The sequence below is a fragment of the Neovison vison genome, chromosome 4 (genome assembly GCF_020171115.1).
Source record: "Neovison vison isolate M4711 chromosome 4, ASM_NN_V1, whole genome shotgun sequence".
Taxonomy (NCBI): domain Eukaryota; kingdom Metazoa; phylum Chordata; class Mammalia; order Carnivora; family Mustelidae; genus Neogale; species Neogale vison.
Window position 1 is genome coordinate 57,092,529 of NC_058094.1, and position 10,455 is coordinate 57,102,983.

Genomic DNA, 10,455 nt, shown 5'->3' on the forward strand with positions numbered 1-10,455 from the left:
AAAAAAGGTTTTCTTCATAAAAAAGTAATGGTTTGTGGTGGGGTTTGATAATAATAATAAAAATAAGTAAAATATTAAACTAAACTTTGATAGTATTAATAGATTATAAACATTTTTTAGAACTAATTGTCAAACTGACATTTCACATTTGACGTATTACTTAATTTCTATTTTAACACATATCATTTGAGATCTTTTACCCTGACTAGTAACTCTATAAAAGAGTGTAGGGCACTTAAAAAGTAAATTATCCACAAAATTTTTGGAAATCTGAGAAGTCTTTTATCAATAGCCTCCTAAATATTTTCAATGTTTTTTCTAAAACGCCCATTCTTTTGTTAGCAAATTATTTAAAGTCTCAATTTATTCCTATAATAGCCCCTGTGTTTGTTTTTTTTTTTTTTTTAAGATTTTATTTATTTATTTGAGAGAGAGAGACAGTGAGAGAGAGCATGAGCGAGGAGAAGGTCAGAGAGCGAAGCAGACTCCCCATGGAGCTGGGAGCCCGATGTGGGACTCGATCCCGGGACTCCAGGATCACGCCCTGAGCCGAAGGCAGTCGTCCAACCAACTGAGCCACCCAGGCGTCCCCCTGTGTTTGTCTTTTATTGCTGTTGTAACAAGTGACCGCAAACTTAGTAGCTTAGATGACATACATTTATTACTCACAGTTCCATAGGTCAGAAGTCCAGCATGGGTCTCCCTGGGGCGACACGGAAGTGCTGGCAATCTGTGTTCTTATCTTGAGACTCTAGGGAAAATCTGCGTTTTGCTTGTGTGGATATGGACAAAATTCAGTGTTGTACAGTTTGTAAGACTGAGATCTTTGCTTCCTTGCTAGCTTTGGCTGAGAGGTACTGTAGCAGTCTTTGCACATGACCCCTTCCTTCCCAGAAACAGCAACAGGTGTCGGGTTCTCCCATGCCGTCATCTGTGACCACAACTGGAAAATGTTTCACATTCAAGGCCTCATGATTAGATCAGCTCCATCGAGATAATGGAAGATAATTTCCCTATTTTATGATCCTTAAACTTAATCACATCTGCAAAGTCCTTTTTTGCCTTGTAAGGTAATATATGCCAGGTTCTGGTGATTGGGATGTGAGCATCTTTGAGGAAGGGGGGGCACTATTCTGCCCGCCATAGCTTCTCCACTGTAAAGGAAAACTGGAATCCTTCAGAAGATCCAGCTTTTCCAGTAATTCTCAAATTAAGATGGTTCATTGCTCCAAATTTATAATATTTCAGAGCCAGAAAATACAGTAAAAATCCACCCTTTTTTGTTGCCAATTAGTCTTTGCTTGCCCAGACTCATTTAATTTTTCTTCCCTATTTTTGTATGTTTCTATTCCTATTCTTACCATGATGATTTTACTTAACTTCAGGATGTTCCTCTTCAAGCTTGGAATTTCTGAAACCAGTAGAACACTGGCCCAATACTCTGATATCACAATTCCTGGATCAAATCCAACTCATTTTACCCCTATTCACTTTTATCACAGCCACACCTTTGTACTACAATTTTTTGAATCTTTTAGTCTTAAATATTAAATTCTAAATTCTTTCCTTCTGCCCTTACTGTTAAGCTTTCCACGGCCAATCCTGCACTACTACCAAGTCTTCTCTGTAATTCCATTCGGGTCTTCCAGTTCAAACTTCTCTCTACTCTCATCTTCATTTATATCAGACTCATTAATTATCATCAGACCAACCTCATTCATTAACTTATTGAGCAAGTCGTTATTTAAAACCTGTTCTCAGGGTGCCTGGGTAGGTCAGGTGGTTAAGTGTCCAAGTCTTGATCTTACCCCAGGTCTTGATCTCAGAGCCGTGAGTTCAAGCCCTGTGTTGGGCTCCGTTCTGGGTATGGAACCTACTTCAAAATTTAAAAATAACAACAAAAAATAAAATAATAAAGTAAAATAAAATAAAAAATAAAGATCTATTCTCTGCTAGACATTGTGTTGGTCAAGGCAGATTTTGCAGAGACATTTCAGTTCTTCCTGATCTGTTTGCAATCTGATTTTGCTCTCCTTCCTACTCATCCCGACCCTCATGAAAACTTTCAACTGTTTATTCACAAGTATTCAAAATTTTCTTGACTACTTGACTTTGTACTAATGCCATTGTACAGTTTCCAAAATAAAGTTTCCGTTCTTTCCTAAGTCAGTAAGGCAAAACGACAAATATTAGGTGGTCAAATAAACATGGAAAAACACTAAAAATCCACTTTCTCTTTTTGAATTCCCTGACTTTCTGAATGAGGTTGTCATAAAGTGACATCACCAAACCTGACTTATTTGATGACCAGGACATACGTCAGCCTTCGCTAGGCCAATACTGTTCATTAATTAATTTAATTAGTTAACTTACTACTCTTTTTATATTGATTATTTAATATTTTTCTGCTTTTCTTAAGCCATCCATATATCCCTATTTATTACCCCTACTGTACATCACAGAAAAAAATGAAGATTCACCACGTACAGATTCTCTTAATTTCTATCACTTACTTCTCTCCAAACTTACTTATAATGGCAGGCCTTACTTTCTAGGCTAACTCTGCCACTCACTTGAACTCACTTTAACTTTATGAACACTGCTACTTCCCAAATGTCTTGATACTTGCTCCATCAATTATCTACCTTTTCCTGCAACTTCCATGTCTTCTACACCATTGGCTATAAGTCTGATTCTCTCCTATTCTAATAAAAATTTTTCCATTCATTTCTTTTATTCCCTTCACTACTAAATATTTCATGGAATATGCATTACTTATGAAATTCACTTTCCTCTATCTCATTTCTTTCTTAATCCCTTAAGATCTTATGACTGCCCATAAAATATCATTGCCACAATTATTTAAAAGGTCATTTAGAATCTATTGGTCACTTTTTAGTTCTCATCCAGCTTGACCTCTCTATAAAAAGATACTATTAATAATCCTACTATATTTGCAACTCTCCCTTGGCTTTCGTGATGGTGTTGGACCTTTCTGGTTGTGCATGTGAGCAGCCTTCTGCATTTATGACTACTCTTGTGAAGTCCTTCACTGACTCCTTTCCTTCTGTCTGTCCCACATCCAATCCTCCATACTGACTTCTCAGTCTGTTCTTGGTCCAAAGGAGACTTCTTCCATATAAACAGTGTCCGTGAATTCCTCTGTGCTGATTACTCTGGAGTCTCTATCTCCAGTCCTGATATCTTAACAGATGCCCAACGTTGAATGTTTAAGCAAGCCTTCTCTCTTTGCAGGGCTTGGCTCAAGAGTACTAAGGGAAGTTGGCATATCATCTTTCTAAATATGTTAAAATTATAAACCCATCTAACAAACTTCTAAAAATATGTATAGTTGATTCTTCTATTCTGACCAGTATTCCTCCATAAAAACTTGGAAGGCTAGGTTCAAATTTAATTCTGGGAGTTCCTCTCCAGAATAATAGAAGGGGGCAACTATTCCAGACTTGTCCCCTGTCCTTTTCTTTTTCACCTTCTGGCCTTATCCAGTACCACATAAGGCCTCATGTATAGGCGTGAGGACCCCCATGCCTCAGGTAAAGGGTGCGACCATATCCTTGCAACCTTTGATCATCTCTTGAGCCTAAGGGAGATACATCAGAGAATGCACCCAATGAGGAGGACTGCATCAATCCCAGAAGTGAGTTTGGGGCCATTTGATCATGATATGAAAGGCTCTCAGGAACCCGGAGTAGATCTATTCATGGACAATGGACTTCAGGACACATACCTCTTGGACCTGTGAGGTCCTCACCAAACTGTCCAAACCAGACACCTCTCAATTGTGGGTCCCAGGGCAAGGACTACTTTTCCACGATTTAAGGACAAGACTGCAATTATTACCTGCCAATCATCTCTAAGAATGCTACACTTATGTTTCCAATTTTCATTTTTTTCCCAGTCTGAGCCTGTTTCACCAGGAATATTCTTTCTAATCCTGGTTCTCCCCGCTATGGTTCTATACATGTATCCAATCTACCTACTCACACCAGGTCAGAGAAGTCAAAATCATCTCCAACCTCATCACATCCCTCTCCCCTCATTTATATGGCCACCCACAATATTGCTTGAGTCTCTGAGATGCATTTAGTCCTTTTCATCTTTCCAAGCTCACTTCTGTGGCCCTAGCTGAGACATTCATTTTCTTTCCCAAGTAGCCTCTCAACTAGTTTTTCTCTTTGTGATCTCTTGATTCTCTAGTCCATTCTTACAATTAACTCATCTTTCAACAGTTAGATAATGACACATCCCTCCTCCAAATCTCCATTGGTTTCTCACTTCCAACCAAACATATTTTTAGCATGTCATCATATGCTCTTTACATAATGCCTCAAAGATTCCTACTCTGGCCATACTGGCTAACTTATGATGCCAACATCTAAATTCTTTTATACTCTTTTTAAGGCTTTTCTTCCCTTAGCTTAGAAGAACTTTCCCCAGCTTCTCAGTCTACTAGGTTCACTCAAAAGCTATCACTTCAATAAACCTATCCTGGTCCTACTTTCAGAATTAAATCAGCTCTCCCGCTACTTAATTCATCTTGATCATTCTCTACTCATTCAATCATCTTTTCCTCCATTCCTCCATCCAGGAAGTCATTCAACAAATGTTTATTGAAAACCTACGATGAACCGGGCACTCTGCTTTGTCCTGTGAGAATTTCTCTTCTCATGGAGCTCAGGACAGTGGAGAAGACAGGTATTAATCAGGTAATGACCTCAAAATATAAGGAAAAAGTGACATGAACTAAGAAAAAAGCTCTGTGAGAGAGGAGAGCTCTCACTCTGTAAGAGAGAGAGAATGCATAACTGATTTTTCATGGACAGTTGGGATGAACTTGGCTGAAGAATCAACAGGCAAACAAATCTGAAAAACTACTAGGACTTAACTGGATGAAGAAGAAAGAAACGTCACAGGTAGAGGAGCTGAGAATGCAAAAATCTTCATGGCAGAATTGATGATGGCATATTTAAGTGAGAGAATCTGTTGTGATAGTGAGTGTCCATCCAGATTTTGTCATAATTCTAAGAAATGGAAAACTTCTGATGCGTTTTATGCAAGGAGGTGACACAGGTTTGTAAAGAACTTTCTGATGGTAATATGGAAAATTATCTGGGGATGACAGAACTAGATGCAGACTAAACGTTCATAAAACTATGAAGTTTATGTAGTTCAGGTGAGAATTCGTGGTTAGAGTTGTGGTAGTGATAAAGAGAAGTGTATATATTTGAGAAATACTGAGATCATGAAATCATCTACACTTAGAGATGGTTTGATATGGAGGGTGCGAGAAAGGAAGATGTCAGTGCTTTGGGATTATGCCTAATGAGAGGTAGTACCATTCACCAAGGCAGAACGCTGTAAGATAAGGTCTAGGGGAGAAGATACTTTCAGTTTGGGGAAACTTTTGTTTAAGGTACACTTAAGACCAAGGAGAACTCTGTGTTGGATGTAAATGTGAGATTCATTGGCCTAAAAATTTAATTTCTTAGAAAATATATAGTATTAGAGGGGATGAAAGCCAAGGACCCACCCTTGAGGAACATCACCACATAAGGTGTGAGTTTTTGTGTGCAGGGGAAGGGGTTGGCATGGAGGGGGATGCACCTGCAAAGAAGTCTGGGAATTTTTTCTGCTTTAATTTATATTTACTTATGTTCTGTCTCCCCCACTAAAAGTTCCATGAAGATAAAGAGAATATCTTATTTATAGTCTCTCCCCACCATGTCTAGGAATACCATTGATGATAGGATGCTTGAATTGAATGTTGTTGACATTTTGACACTGATTATTTTCTTCTTGTGGAAAAACAATATCTTTTAAATATGGAATCATTTGTGTTCATTTAATGTTTTAAAATGTAATTCAAAACTTTTTAGGCTGTAGTTTAGGATAATTGCTTTCAAAGAAAAGTTGCGCTTTCATCCTACTCATAAGAGAAGGAAGAGAAGGTCATTGCATTATCTTTCTCTTCGTTTTGCTCATAAGAAAAAAGCAGTCTTCTGTACTGATTTTTAATGTGGCTGTCACCAAAACTTGAAACTGTCATAAACTAAAAACATAAAATCTAAAATTTTAATTTTCCAGAAGTCATAAACTTCATTCTAGGTCAATTCCATTGCAAAATAACTCTGAAAGGTGATCTTTTTTTAAAACACTTTCAATGACAAAATGCTTTTGAGCTTAAATAGGTTAGTTTATATACCTTCCATTACATCATCTTTTCAGATACGTAAAAATTTTTTAACTCTGGGGTCACACCTGTGTGTCAAGCCAAATCTAGGGAAAAACACTTTGAAATTGATGATATCTGCTTAAAATAGTCTCTTGTCACCTTGATCTCCTTTCATAATTTTCGTACACTGATCTTAATACTCGGTTTTCTTCTCTATTTCTAACTATTTCTTATCTAACTCCTTCCTCCAAAAGCAAAATTATATACAAAGAATATGCTATTTGAGATCTCTAAGCAGAATGACATGAGTAATATTTTATAAAATATTCTGTTAATGCTAAAGATTGAGAGTGATGTTATTTATAGTTTTTGTGTGTGTGTTGAGCTAAAACTTTTCCTCTCCTTGATAATTCTTGATCAGATTTATGTAAGAATGTAAATAGTGTGTATTCACTTTCAAGGTGACAGTTCCCTGTCCCCAAAGCAGGGGACAAATGAAGGCAACGTTTATTACTTCATCCCTAGAAGAAATTGATAATCACCTATACCTAGTGAGTAAGTGCCTATTTACCAAAACAATAAGCTTGCAAAAATTTAGTCTCCAAGAATCTGTTCTATCTGATCTTTATCCCATTTTTGTGCTCTTAGTATATTTTCAGTTCACCAAATGCATGGCACCTGCATTTTAATGTTCTAATGAGGGACTCAGTATGTATGAGAATACCATTGAATTACAAAAAATCTTCAAAAAGAGGGGGAAATCAAGAAGCTACCCTAGTTATATTACCTGTGGCATATATGCTGAAGAAAAAGGAAGACAGATATTTAGTGGTTAGTGAGTACTGACCTTAAATTACTGACTCACAAATTAGACAATAATTAGAGACTTCCACTTATATTTTGTTTATATTTCACTTTGTAAGACTTTAATAGCTCATTGGTTTTTCCTACATGAAGTAGTAAACATCTTGACAACCATGTTATTATTCCAAGTTGTTCTGGTCTAGAAAGGACTAGTCCTGCTCTTCCAGATCATCTCTGACAAGTACAAGCTTTCAGGAGATGAAGGGAGACTAAGGGAAAATTCGAGCAAAGCAAAAGATAAATTATTGACCAAGATATATAATTATAAATACTAATAAAATAGTACTTCCCATAATACATGTGTATAAGTCTTGGGCTTTCCAAGGCAGCAAAGCAATTGCTGGATTCAAATGTTTTCCACATTTGACCAGATACTTTATCTTAGGCAAATCATTTCACCCTTTTTGCCACAGTTCCCCCATCTACGAATTGATGATAAAAGTGTTTCTGGGGGTGCCTGGGTGGCTCAGTGGGTTAAGCCTCTGCCTTCAGCTCAGGTCATGATCTCAGGGTCCTGGGATCAAGCCCTGCATCTGGCTCTCTGCTCAGTGGGGAGCCTACTTCCCTTCCACTCTCTCTGCCTGACTCTCTGCCTACTTGTGATCTCTGTCTGTCACATAAATAAGTAAAAACTAAAAAAATATATATATAATAAAAATAAAAAAAGAGTGTTTCTGGTAATTTATGACAAAATCTATGATTGTTTCAAGGATTAAAGCAAGAAAAAAGTGTAAGTGGCTGGCAAAATGCATATCATTAGTATTCAAAAAAGTTAACTATTAGTAAACAGGGAATTGAAACAGAGAGTTAAACTTTATAATAAGGAATTTACAAGTTGTACCTAAACCTAAATGACAGAAAAGGACCAAAAATTAAAGCATAGTCAAAAATATTGCTAACAAAGGTGTTAAACCAAAAAGAGCCAACATAAATAATCAACAATATAGAAATTGAGACAAATAATAGGAAGTAGGACAAAGGGGAACTGTAATCTGATTTTTCCTTTAAAAAAAGTAAATGAAGCTTGGGGCGCCTGGGTGGCTCAGTGGGTTAAGCTTCTGCCTTCGGCTCAGGTCATGATCCCAGGGTCCTGGGATTGAGCCCTGCATCTGGCTCTCTGCTAAGCGGGGAGCCTGCTTCCTCCTCTCCCTCTGCCTGCCTCTCTGTCTACTTGTGATCTCTGTCTGTCAGATAAATAAATAAAATCCTTAAAAAAAAAAAAAAAGTAAATGAGGCTTTTATGTTGAGAATAGACCTTGGTGAGAACAGGATAATAGAGGCAAGTATATTTCTCTCTCATTTAAAAAAAAAAATTCAGAGGTAAGCGTTCCAAAGCCAGTCTGAAGGTCTCCTAAGACATTAAAGACCCATGTTCCTTCTTCTATCCTTCTCTACAATCCTTTGAACATGGATTCCAATCTCAAAGTCATAAGGTGACTTTAAGATGTCTGGCTATGAGATGTCTGGCCATTAAATTCACAATTCCAGCAGGAGGAAGTAGGGAAGGCAAAGTTAACAGTTAACTTTTTTAAAAAGCCTATCTGAAAGCCCCACCCACCACCTTTCATTTACCTTTCTTGTTACCCAGGATTAGGGACATGGTCACATCTACTACAAAGGAGAGAGAAGAATGTGGTTTTTAGACAAAACCTATTGCTGCCCAAATTAATATCAGGATTTCATTATTTAGTTAAAAATATGAGCCAAAATCATCTGCTCCAAATCTTAAGCCACATAGAAATATTTTTGAAGGGAAATATACTCTTAGCAATACAAGTAGAAATAAAAAGAGAAAACAAAACAAAAAAGTAAAATTTATAAATTCAAAGCTTTTTTTGTAATCAAAGAAAAAACATCTGATGAGGTTCACCAGAGAGACAGAGAAAACAAATGCGATTGTGAGGGAAAAGATTAAAAAATTATGAACAAGGAGGTATGATATGACCAAAGTTATTGAATGGGCAGATTTTTTTAAGTATATGGAAATGTCATAAATAAAATTAAATAATAATTTTGAAAATCTTGAGAAATTTATGATATCTATGGAGAATATAAATCCCAAAATTGAGTCAAGAAAAAAAAGAAGAAAAAGTCTAAATAGATCAATAAACATGATATTTAAAACCCTGTAAAAGAATTTTCTCCAAAGGCATGTGATTTACTCTTTTATAATTAAATTATTCAAAATTTCCAAAAAAAGGTAAATTCCATTCTTTTTAAATGTCCCATAGAGTAATAGGCAAAATTTTTAACTGAATATAAATAAGAATTGTAATAGTGAAATTACCCTATTAACAAAACCTAATAAAAAGATAGTGTGAGAAAATAAAACTGTCTTTTGAAAATAGATGGAAATCCTAGATGAAGTGATAGGAAATAAACCAAGCCATTTCCAAATATAGGAAAAAGAGAGTTCAGCTGTAACTTCATATTAGTAATCAGTATAATTAATTTCCTAATAGGTCAAAGGAACAAAATCAAAGATCATTTTGATAGACAATTTAAAGGCAATTGAGAAATTTAATATATATTCATATTGCCAAAAAATCTTAGCAAAAATGAATAGAGGAATAGTTTCATAACTTGATATAAACATCTGTGTCATCTTAATAACTGTCATCATGCTTAATGTTGGAATAGAAAGTAAATCCATTTAGAGTTAAGAATAAGGCAAAGGTACTCAATTCACTGTTAGTATTTAACATCTTTCTGGACATGCTAAGTAATGCAATCGGAAAATGAAATGAAGTCTTACAATTCTGGAAAGAGAGGAGCAATTTTTTTAATCTTAAAATGATATGATTTATCCACATGGAAAAAAAGTCAAGAGAATTACTGAAAAACTATTAGAACTAGCAAGAGATTTCATTCAATTGGTCGCATAATGAACTCAATAGCTTTCATATATACTAACTGCAGTCTAAGTTCCTTGGCAAAAAAAAAAAAAAAAAAAAAAAGTCTTCTTTCACCACTGAAATTCAGTTCCTAATAAGTTCAAATATGACAGAAAATAAAGCCTATATCAAACAATAAGCAAGATCTAAGTTTTCCAGGAATAAACCTTTCTCTATGTAGAAAACAATAAGATATTTACATCTATCTTTCTATATCTTTGTAGTTTATTTCTGGATGTCAACACTTCATCAATGTACATAATTTATAGCAAAATGCCAAGATAATTCTTTCACAGTGTATTGATCTATAGTAAAATGTAATCTACATAAAACAAAATTCACCATTTCAGTCATCATTTTGATGACTTTAGGTGAAAAGAGGAGTAATGCAGCCACCACCATAATCTAACTTTGGAACTTTCCAACGTTCCTCCACGACCTATTCCAGTCAACCTCTCCTCTCCACAGCTTCTTTCACTTGCTACAATTTATTCTTTCCTAGAA